Raw genomic sequence first — 12,544 nt, 5'->3', positions numbered from 1 at the left:
CTAACAATCCCAACCTGATAGAAGAAATGCCTGCCTGGCACCCTGCATTTCTCTGATACACACTGCTATAAGTTATCTGGTAATGCTCTCACAATGCTAACTGTCTTCTCTCTTCTACCCTGCACGTCCTGGCTGAAAGGGGCAATGACACAGGAGTGTGGTAGATCCCTGAAATCAATTTCTTTCAGGTTTTCAGCCTGAGGCCACATCTACATTAGGGGACAAAGTCAAACTAAGGCTACGTCTAGACTGCACTGTAAAATCGAAAAAAGATACGCAATTTGCGATACACAAATTGCATTTCTTTTTTTGATTTAATTTTGAAAGAGGCTATTTCAAAATTTGGTGCATCTACATGGTGCCACATTTCAAAATAAAGTGCTCTTTAGAGCCATCCCTTATTCCTTGTAAAACGAGGCTTTTGAGGATGGTGAAAGAGCGTGTCCACTATTTCGAAAAAATTTTTGAAATAGCAGACAGGTTCCATTGCTATTTCGAGATACTTCCGGTATCTGACATAGCAATGCAGTCTAGACATAGCCTAAGATATGCAACTCCAGCTATGTGAATAGCTTAGTTGGAGTTGATGTTCCTTAGTTTGAATTTCCACCGTGTCCCCCGTGCAGAAAATGAAGTCGACGGGTGCTATCAGTGGTCTTTTCTACACCCACTAAATCGAACTCTGGGAGATTGATCTCCATAGCATCAATCTCCCAGTAAGCAGAGACAAGGCTCAAGACACTCTGGAAAACGTGTACATCTGTCTCCTACCCCTCTATGGGCTTAGATGAGGATGAGCACTAAGTGGAGTCCTCTATGAGGGCCAACATTTATCCCATACTTGAGCCCAAACCAAACTTGAACTCAGCTCAGAATCAATCCCAACACTCAAATCAAGATGGCCTGGTGGGTAGCACTGACCCTGGGCTCGCTTGTGTTTTGTCTGTGGTGATCCTCCTCCCATCCTGATCTGGATGCCTCCTCATACCCAGATTCACACACACACACACCCTGAACCTTTCTTTTGAAATGTAAAATCTTTCCTTCACCACAAAAAGAAGCCCCTGGCTTTGCTTTCTGATCCTTTATTTGACCCTTGATCCATCCCTACCTTCTCATCAAAGCTCAGTCTTTCTAACTAGAATATCATTTTCTTCAGTGGAAGGGTTGGGACAAATTGTAAAATTGACAGCACAGGTTTTGTGTATCTTTATAACATCTGCTTTGACAAGGGGAGACCTCCGTCCTACATGTCACTGCCACAGGAAAAATGCTTCCTTTCTCTCCATATGGATCCCCAGGAAAACCAAAGGTCAGGGGGCTAGATGGAGATTTATGAGCTTTTCCCACTAAAAGACTTCTGCAGCTGGTTCTCTTGCATTAGATTTTTTTCCCAGGTGAAGGGATAAGCAAGGGGGAGAGAGTTTGGGGGAGGTTGATACTGTAGGTCATTTTTTTCTTCCTACTGCAACTATGTCAAACCAAAGAACTGGAAGGGTGGTTTCATGCCCGGATTGCTCCTCAGATGCCCTTGGAAGATTTCAGTGAAGCTGCATCATAGAAGCATGCTCTGAGCTGGTAGAAATTCCTCTAAGTGGGAGGTGAGCTCAGTCTATACTCTAAGCTCAAGCCTGACCCACTCTGAAACTGCCAGCTTTGCACTGGACCTCCTGACTGTATCATGCTGGGGTCACCACACTCATTTCATAGCTTTCCTCTGGGCAGGGACTGTCTTTATATTTGTGCCTTATACAGCTCTGAGCATATTGTCAGTGCATAGCAAATCCTAATTGCAGTCAACAATGCAGTAAGTCATAGACTCATAGAATCATAGGGCTGGAAGAGATCTCAGGAGGTCATCAAGTCTAGCCCCCTGCCCAAGGCAGGACCAATCCCAACTAAATCAACCCAGTTAGGGCTTTATCAAGCCGAGACTTAAAAACCTCTAGGGAGGGAGATTCCACCATCTCCCTAGGTAACCCAGTCCAGTGCTTCACCACCCTCTTAGTGAAATAGTTTTTCCTAATATCCAACCTAGACCTCCCCCCTGTAACTTGAGACCATTGTTCCCTGTTCTGCCATCCATCACTACTGAGAACAGCCTTTCTCCATCCTCTTTGGAACCTCCCTTCAGGAAGTTGAAGGCTGCTATCAAATCCCCCCTCACTCTTCTCTTCTGCAGACTAACTAAGCCCAAATCCCTCAGTCGCTACTCACAGGTCATGCACTCCAGCCCCTTAATAATTTTGGTTGCCCTCCACTGGAACCTCTCCAATGTGTTCACATCTTTTCCATAGTGGGGGGCCCAGAACTGGACACAATACTCCAGATGTGGCCTCACCAAGTTCAATAAAGGGGAATAATCACTTCTCTGGATCTGATGGCAATGCGCCTCCTAATGCAACCTAATATGCCATTAGTCTTCTTGGCTACAAGGGCACACTGTTGACTCATATCCAGTTTCTCATCCACTGTAATCCCCAGGACCTTTTCTACAGAACTGCTACTTAGGCAGTTGGTCTCCAGCCTGTAACAATGGCTGGGATTCTTCCGTCCCGAGTGCAGGACTCGACACTTCTCCATGTTGAACCTCATCAGATTTCTTTTGGCCCAATCCTCTAATCTGTCCAGGTCACTCTGGACTCTAGCCCTGCCCTCCGGCCTATCTACCTCTTCCCCTAGCTTAGTGTCATCTGCAAACTTGCTGAGGGTACAATCCATCCCCGCATCCAGGTCATTAATAAAGATGTTGAACAGAACCAATCCTAGAACAGATCCTTGGGGTACTTTGCTAGAAACTGACCGCCAGCCTGACATCAAGCCATTGATCACTACCTGTCGGGCCCAACAGTCTAGCCAGCTTTCTATCCATCTTACAGTCCCTGTATCCAATCCATATGCCCTTAACTTGCTGGCAAGAATATTGTGGGAGACCGTATCAAAAGCTTTGCTAAAGTCAAGGTATATCATACCCACTGACTTCCCCATGTCCACAGAGCGAGTTACCTCATCACAGAAGCTAATCAGATTGGTGAGGCATGACTTGCCCATTGTGAATCCAAGTTGACTATTCCTGATCACTTTCCCCTCTTCCAAGTGCTTCAAAATAGATTCCTTGAGGATTCCCTTCATGATTTTTCCAGGGACTGAGGTAAGGCTGACTGGTCTGTAGTTCCCTGGTTCATCCTTCTTCCCTTTTTTAAAGATGGGCACTACATTTGCCTTTTTCCAAGCATCCGGGATCTTTCCTGATCACCACGAGTTTTCAAAGATAATGGTCAAAGGCTCTGCAATGACATTTGCCAACTCCCTCAGTACCCTCAGATACATTAAATCCAGCCCCATGGATTTGTGTATGTTTAACTTTTCTAAATAGTTCCTAACTTGTTCTTTCCTCACCACAGGCTGTCCACCTCCTTCCCATACTGCATTGCCTAGTGCATATGTCTGGGAGCTGATCTTGTCTGTGAAGACAGAGGCAAAGAAAGCATTGAGTACTTCAGCTTTTCCCACATCATCTGTCACTAGGGGTGTGTCTAAACTACATGGCTCCATCAATGGAGCCATGTAGATTAGGCTGATCGGCAGAGGAAAATAAGCCGCGATTTAAATGATCGCGGCTTCATTTAAATTTAAATAGCTGCCGCGCTCTGCCGACCAGCTGATGATCAGCTGTTTGTCGGCAAATTGGGGCAGTCTGGACGTCCCGCTGTCGACAAGGAAGCCTTTGTCGACCGGTGCAAGTATGCCTCGTGATCTCCTCTCTGATCACCCTCTTATTGCTAACATGCTTGTAGAAACCTTTCTTGTTACCCTTCACATCCCTTGGCAGCTGCAATTCCAATTGCACTTTTGCCTTCCTGATAAGTCTCCTGAATTCTCGAGCAATATATTTATACTCCTCCCTAGTCATCCATCCAAGTTTCTGCTTCTTGTAAGCTTCCTTTTTGTGTATAAGCTCACCAAGGATGTCCCCGGTAAGCCAATCTGGTCACCTGTCATATTTGCTTTTCTTGCTGCGCATCGGGATAGTTTCTTCCTGTGCCTTTAATAAGGCTCCTTTAAAATACTGTCAGCTCTCCTGGACTCCTTTCCCCTTCATGTAAGTATCCCAGGGAATCCTGCCCATCAGTTCTCTGAGGGAGTCAAAGTCTGCTTTTCTGAAGTCCAGGGTATGTATTTTGCTACTTTCCTTTCTTCCTTTGGTCAGGATCCTGAAATCTACCATCTCATGATCACTGCTTCCCAGGTTGTCACCCACCTCTACTTCCCCTACTAGTTCCTCCCTGTTTGTGAGCAGCAGGTCAAGTTGTGCATGGCCCCTGGTCAGTTCCTTCAGCACGTGTACCAAGAAGTTATCCCCAACATTCTCCAAAAACTTCCTGGATTGTCTGTGTACTGCTGTATTGGTCTCCCAACAGATGTCAGGGAGACTAAAGTTCCCCTTGAGAACCAGGGCCTGTGATCTGCAAGCTTCTCTCCATTGTCCAAAGAAAGTCTCATCTACCTCATCCACCTGATCCAGCGGTCTGTAGCAGACACCAACCACAACATCACCCCTGTTGCTTCCACCTCTAAACTTAACCCATAGACTCTCAATAGTCTTTTCTCCCTCTAAATACTGGCGCTCCAAGCAATCATACTGCTCTCTTAGGGTATGTCTACACAGCAAAATTATTTCGAAATAACTTTCCTAGCGTCTACACAGCCATTCTGTTATTTTGAAATTAATTCGAAATAGCGGAGGGCTTATTTTGAAATTGATAAACCTCAGTCAATTTTGAAATTGCTTTTCTATTTCGAAATAGGAGGCCTCCAGCCCTTCCCAGGGTGCCCTGCTGGCCACCCTGGCCACAAAGCTACTCCTGACCTGATGCCCTGGCAGAACTGGTTCCAACCAGCCATAAATGCAATCCAACATCCACTCAGTGAGGACATGCTATTTCAAAATAGAAAAATGCTATTTCAAAATGCATTTTATGTGTAAATGCGTTATTTCGAAATAAGCTATTTCAAATTAGCTATTTCAAAATAGCTTATTTTGAAATAATGCTGTAGTGTAGACATACCCTAACATACAATGCAACTCCTTCTTGCCTGAACAAGAACAACTCCTTCTTACCCTTCCATGACAGTGCTCTAGTCATGCGAGTAATCCCACCAAGTTTCTGTTATTCTGATCAAATCATAGTTCTTTGACTGGGATGGGGCTTCTAATTAAATTAATGGAGATTGCTTATCTCCTAGAACTGGAAGGGACCTTGAAATGCCCAAGTCCAGTCCCTTGCCTTCACAGCAGGACCAAGTACCACCCCTGAGAAATTTTGCCCCAAATTGCCTCCACAAGGATTGAACTCTCAACCCTCCATTTACCCAGCCAATGCTCAAACCACTGAGCTATCCCTCCCTCCTTATATACTGGGCCCGATCTTCCAGCCAGCCTTTAATAAGGCTCCTTTAAAATAATTCTTCCTGTTTGTTTCCCTGGCTTCTTGCATTTGTGTACAAACACCTTAGATAGACAGTTGATTGCCCTACCTTCTCCATTTGAGTCAGGAGTCCTCCTTTGTTGCTCATTCCTCCTTGTGTGTCTAAGGTAAATAAATACTTTCACTTTATCACTTACCTGGCTACACACACACCAAGTTGATGCTTTGTTATTCCTAGACCCTAGCCTAACTCCTACTACCTGCCCAGACATATGCACACATGCACTATGAGCCAGATCCTTAACTAGTGTAACCTGTAATTACCTTATTGAAGTCACAGGGACAGACAAAGCACATGAGCTGAAGGTCTGGACTAGGATCTGCAATGTTCCTGATTATGAAATCCCATGAAAACAACTTCTCAAAACCAATACATTGGAGAATTCTTACCATTTGCAAACACCGAGGCTTGCCTGTCTATGTCTTTCATTCAGTTTCCCCATGCACCAAGGTCTACCTTTGTATCTGCTTGTACTCCATGGATAGACTCATAGAATCATAGAGCTGGAAGAGACCGTAGGAGGCCTTCCTGTGATCTTCCAGCCACCTTGCCGTCCATTTATCCAATCCACATTCCCTTAACTTGCTGGCAAGAATGTGGGAGACAGTATCAAAAGCCTTGCTAAAGTCAAGGTATATCACATCCACTGACTTCCCCATATCCACAGAGCCAGTTACATCATCAAAGAAGCTAATCGGATTGGTCAGGCATGACTTGCCCTTCGTGAATCCATGCTGACTATTCCTGATCACCTTCCTCTCTTCCAAGTGCTTCAAAATGGACTCCTTGAGAATCCCCTCCATGATTTTTCCAGGGACCGAGGTAAGACTGACTGGCCTATAGTTCCCTGGATCGTCCTTCTTCCCTTCCTTAGAGATGGGTACTACATTTGCCTTTTTCCAATCATCCGGGATCTCTCTTGATCTCCACGACTTTTCAAAGATAATGGACAAAGGCTCCTCAATTACATTTGCCAACTCCCTCAGTACCCTGGGATGTATTAAGTCCTGATGCTCTGAGCCCTTCCAGCATGTTCTCTTTTTTGCTGTGTTTCTTTATGGTCTAGTGTTTAAAATATTGCAAATGTATCTTTGAGTCTTTACCAGCATTAAAAGTACACTAGATCTGTCTGTTTAAAAAGATGCAAACTGGTGATTCTGAGATTTCTCCCCTCTACAAATGGAGCTCACTTCACTGATATTGGAGTATTTCAGTGTACGTCATCCAAAAGTTAAACACTAAGCTTCTGGTGATTAGAAATGACAGCTCCAGACAGTTCTGAGACTCACAGCTTTACAAATATTCAAAGGTCTAGCAAGAAAATCATCACAAGTACTATCCAGTGAGCCACCCCTTCCACTCCAAATCCTCACCCATTCTGCATTTGTGTAAATGTAATTACTGAGCTGGTGTCTTCTGAGTTTTCACAGACGACCACCATCCAAAAAAGATCCTGAGATATTTTTCAATACAGGTAGTCCCCGAGTTACGCGGATCCGACTTATGTCGGATCCGCAGTTACGAACGGGGATTTTCTCGCCCCGGAGGACTCGAGCAGCAGGACGCCTGGTCCCGCTGCCCGCCTCCTCCGGGGCGAGAAAAGCTGCTCCCCGTCTCCCTGGTCTGTTGCGGGAGCCAGCAGACCAGGGAGACGGGGAGCAAAGCGGCGGAGGACCCGGGGACGGGCCCGGGTCCTCCGCTGCTTTGCTCCGCGTCTCCCTGGTCTGCTGGGGGGGGACGCAGCTAGTGCCCCCCCAGCAGACCAGGGAGATGTGGAGCAAAGCCCGGGGCCTGTGGTAGAGCAGGTGGGGTGCTGCCGGTTGGTCCCACAGCACCGCTCCTTGGCGCTACTGGACCAACCCGGCAGCACCCCAGCTGCTCAGCCCCAGGAGTCCCGATTCAGCCGCTGCTGATCAGTTTCAGCAGTGGCTGAATCAGGACGCCTGGGGCAGAGCAGCTGGGGTGCTGCTGGGTTGCTCCAGTAGCGCCGAGGAGCGGCCGCGCTACTGGACCAACCCAGCAGCACCCGAGCTGCTCTACCCCAGGCGTCCCCAAGTTAGCCGCTGCTGAAACTGACCAGCGGCTGACTACAGGAAGCCCGAGGCAGAGTTGCTCTGCCCCAGGCTTCCTGGAATCAGCTGCTGATCAGTTTCAGCAGCAGCTGACTTGGGGACGCCTGGGGTTCTTAAGTTGAATCTGTATGTAAGTCAGAACTGGTGTCCAGATTCTGCGGCTGAATCTGGATGCCAGTTCCGACTTACATACAGATTCAACTTAAGAACAAACCTACAGTCCCTATCTTGTACGTAACCCGGGGACTGCCTGTATATAAAAAGTAAAATAGGAGACTCAGCAATTTCCCAGAAAGTGGAATGAGGCCCCCCCCCCCCCCCAGCATCCCCAGCTGAAGCCCAGAGGGTGACATGAACCCAAATTAGTCATATTGTAAGACAGATGTCTGGGATATGAAAAGACACAGAAAATGACATTGTTTGACACTTTAGGATGTCAAAGGGAAGGGGAAACTGCAACCTAAATCAAAATTCCCTAATAATTTAGCACCTTATTCTGGCAGCTCTTTTATGAATGCTTTAAAATAAATTCTGCGTATTGTGGCAGCTGGTCACCAATTTCCATTCAATATAACTCCCATTCGCATACATCTGAGGTGGGGACTTTACTACATGCGATTTATTTTCCTTACCATGAAATAGTATATTTCCCCATCGTGGATTGCACAGCTAACAAAAAAAAAAAAAAAAAAAAAACATTGAACAACTCACAGGATATATTTAAAGCTTCCCCAAGTGGCCTGTGCTATTTGAAGCTCCTGACACAGTAGAACATGCTTTAAATTATTTGTTTCATTTCAGACAGGTACTAGGAGCCAGCAGAGCACGGGAAGTGATTAATTAGTGAATCTCTCTAAAGCACTTGGGAGATGGAAAGGGCTCCATTAATGCTAACTGCTAACAGCAATTACATGAATAATGAATCCTAAATTAATGAGAGAGACTGTTTTATTTCTGGAAGCTAGGGATGAACAAATAGACCAGGAGATGACACTTGCATTGTGCGCAAGCCACCTCATGGCCTGGGTTTGGTGCGTTAGGGTACAGCGCCTCGTACGTACTCACCATATCATCTGACAGGAAGAGGAAATGCCAAACATTTTCCAGCCACTTGTACCTGAGCCAAGTCTAAATGCCAACCCTAAAAATACAGCATGGAAGCTGAGGCATGTTAATAACCCTCCTACACAGCTCCCCCTCCCACTCGCCCCAAACACACACACCCTGCCATCACCACCGGTTTATTTTTGAATGCGGCCACATTGCCTGAGAGTAACCTGAAGCTGCTGAGGAAGCCTGAGCCCTTTTCTTTTATGTCTTCTTTTATTCAGGTTGTTTAGCTCCCTGGGAGGGATTCTTGCTCTGAGGAAGGATCAGTGTCACCTGTTCAAAGGCAGAGGTAAAATACGGACCCCAAAAGGGGAGGCCGAGTGGAGGGAGGTCAGATGCCTTCTACTAGAGAGAGAATAGATACCAGGGCTGGGGAGATCAATGAGACACTTACAAGATGCAGTAGTATTCTGCAGTGATGGCACTAGATTCTGCAGCCACATTATTGTAAGATGGAGTGCATGGTAGAACCCTGTATCCGGTTGCCCTAGTATGTTTACATAGGAATAGAGGGATGTTCTGATGTCTGAGGGAAGCTGAAAGAATAGCTGCCTTTCAACTCTGAAATGCAGGCTGAGCAGTAAAGGTAATTAATGATCTCTCTGAACCTACCTTGCCTTCTCCTGACCAAAAAACCACAAACTGGTCTCAAAACTACTAACAAACAATCCTTCTCAACACCCATCCTTTCTCACTGCAAGGCTTACAAAAAGGTATGCATCTACCACCAGAGGGCACCCGATGCCTCCAAACGTGGGCAGGCAGCCAGAGCAGATGGGTTTCCTGGGAGAAGCTGGAGGTAGGTTTCTGGCATTCTCAGATGGATCTACTGCCAAATGGCCTAATGAAGCAAGATTGCAATAATTTGGTCAATCCTGCCTCCTTTCCCTGAAGATGAGAATAATCTGAAGTGATGCAGCCTCAGCTCTTAGCTCTCTTGACAGAGTGTGTCTAATGACTCCGACCGCATTTTTAATTCTATTAATGCTGCTGTTCCAGGTAGCTCAGCAGATGTTCTCTGACGCTGCTTACGTAGCAGGTAAGGCAGGTAGCTGATGTGCAGTCATAAATTTACAGCCCAGCACATATATGAACTGAGAGCCCTTGGCAAGGACCAATAAAGATAATGCCATATAAAATGAAGATGGCTCCAGTACACTGAAGGGATTTATCCAAACTTAATCAGCCAGGGAGTGCAGGGAGCCAGCAGAACTCAAATGGTTTCTTTCTTTTCACTATCTTTGTAAAGAACTTGGACTTCGCTGGCCCTTTGTTTTTCACTGTGTTGCCAAAGACTGCCCTCCCAGTTCCTTCTTGGGGGATAGAAAAAAAAGTTGAAATGGGGCCTTGTGACAGCCAAAGTCAGCATCCCTCACCTCCATGCCACTCTGTGAAGAAGTGAGGAGGATTTTCCTCTCTTCAGCTCCCTGCTCCCAGCCTCAACAGTAGCAGGTGGATTTCAGAGCAGCTGTCATGGGCACTGGCAGCAGCAGGATTCCTGAGGAAGGGGGACTCTCTCTCTCTCTTTCAGGCTTCCGACTCTCCTCAGCTGTGACACTGTCCCTGAGGCAGCTCATGTAACTATCTCAGGAGGAAGTCTCTTCTTTTAAAATCACTCTGATCCTATCCGTTCCTCCTATACACAGTTTCATCCTCTTCTCTTCCCTCCCCTTCATTCTCCTCACACTAGGGAGGTAAGCGACTACTTGAGTAGTCAACTACCCAATAAGCTTAGGCTTATCAGGTAGTCGAGTCACTACTTGACTACTCGCGTTCCCACCCCCCTTGCTGCCTCTCTATCAGAGGCAGTAAGGGGGGGAAGCAGGAGCCAGCTTAAAAGACAGTTCCCCCCAACACCCTCACCATGGTGCGGGGGAGGAAGGGGAGAGGCAGGGAAGGCAGAGCCACAGCAGTTCCAGAGCCAGCGTGAGTCGGGACTACTCAGTCCGGGATCGCGCCACCCTTGGGAGCTAACCCCACTATGTCTCTGCAGTTTAAATGTAGTAAGAGCCAGGCTGTCTACATGCCCGGCTCCTACTTCTTTTAAACTGCAGAGCTGCAGCGGGGGTAGAGAGTTGACTAATTGAGAGGACAATGGAAATTCCATGGACTACTCGATTAGCTAATTAACTGCTACTTAACATCCCTACCTCACACACGCTTTCTCTTTTATCATTGGCTTTGAACATCTAGTCTTTCCATTCAGCCAAATGAGGATTCATGTTCAGAGTTTAATGTATTTCCTCAGCTGCTATTGCCCCCACTTCAGGAAGTCCTAGCCACTAACCTTCCCATAGCTTGACTTTAGGGTATTGCCAGTGAGGTGGGCTTTGCAATTCCTATTTATTATGCTAAATAATGCATTGTTTCCCCCACTGTCTACATGCCCGGCATTGTTTCCCCCACTGTCTTCCTCATCCTGGTCAGTGACTCTAACCCTCAATCACTGTTTGAGTACAACAGTGTTCAAGGAGGTAACAGAGGGACCACCCACCACGCTCTATGCAGTTGACAAATTTTAATAAGGACGTGAATTGCTCAGTAGACCAGTTAGCTGTAGCCTGCTGCTAAGAGCCTGCCTAGTTTATGCATTGTTCGATGTATGTAAAATAAGAATATGCAAGCTGAATCATATGAAGAGGTTTAGGTAAAAGCACAGGATGTTCATTTTTGATCTACAGTAGAGACAGTGCTTGGTTGTTCAGGTACTCAGTCCTCATTGCTTACAAGGAACACAACTTTCCTGAGTTGTTGTACCTCAATATGATCGTCAACATATACCCAAGTTCTGTATCTAAACCCAGGTCCAATAGCCAGAAGATCCAGTCCACAGGGAATGTACAATGAGGGAGCTGGTGGAATCAGGTGAGGCAGTAAGACAAGGTGAACTGTTTCCACTCCTCAGGCCTGACTCCTTCCCCATCAATGGGGTACCACAACTTCCTTTGATGTATCTGGGAATCTAAGCTCTGGTGGACAAGATATTCTTTTTGTCCCTGAATGTGAATCGGTGGCAGGACTGGGGAGTGAGTTTTGGTTAGGGAAGGGATTGTTTGAGAAGGGTTTCAGGAGGGAAGCATGAAATACAAGATGCACTTTGAGGGTCTGGAGAAGCTGAAGTTTGAAGGTTATTGGGCTGATTTGTCGGTGGATATAAGAAAGGTCCATGTACTGGTGTTCTAGTTTGCAGAGGGGTCAGCTGTCTTGGGGTGCTTGGCCAATAGCCACACCTTCTGTCCCACTACAAAAGTGGGACTCTCCTGTGAGTGAAGGTTAGTATAATGCTGATACATTTCCTTAACTGCATCAACTGAGCTCCTCTTGGCTGTGTTGGAAGTGGGGTATGCAGCCCTGTGAGGGATGCTGGCAAACAGGGAAGTGGTAGAAGCAGCCCAAGAAAGCGGTGAGGGATTGGAAGGAATGGAGGGGCCTGCACCCAAGAGGAGAGGAAGAGCATCAGTTTCCCTACCTCTCCCCAGCAAGAGAGAAAGTCCAAGGGTTAGGATTTAAAGAGACAAAGACAGCTGGGATGCCAATGGGAGCTTCAGACCAAGCATAAAGACTTTGGCTTTGGGCTTTGTTTGTACTTTTTCTGCTACCCCAGAAAGGGCCTGGACTGAACTGAACAGTGAGCTGACTGAAGGGCCAGTCCAGGAAACTGCAGACTCTATAACAGAAGCAACCACCCCTCTCCCTGAGTACTGCAACCTGGCACAAAGGGATGCTGCTGGTAGTGTTGCCTCATGACACCGTTCAGCTTCCAGTAAAATATATTCCCAATGTTCTTGGGTGAACAGAAATATGCAAGGAGAAGGAACTCAGAAATGCTTTGCCGATAGTGATTTGTCACATCTACGCTGTCTAAAAACACT

This window comes from Pelodiscus sinensis, chromosome 8 (genome assembly GCF_049634645.1).
Source record: "Pelodiscus sinensis isolate JC-2024 chromosome 8, ASM4963464v1, whole genome shotgun sequence".
NCBI lineage: Eukaryota > Metazoa > Chordata > Testudines > Trionychidae > Pelodiscus > Pelodiscus sinensis.
The sequence above is the reverse complement of the archived record's forward strand: the minus strand, read 5'-3'. Positions refer to the sequence as shown.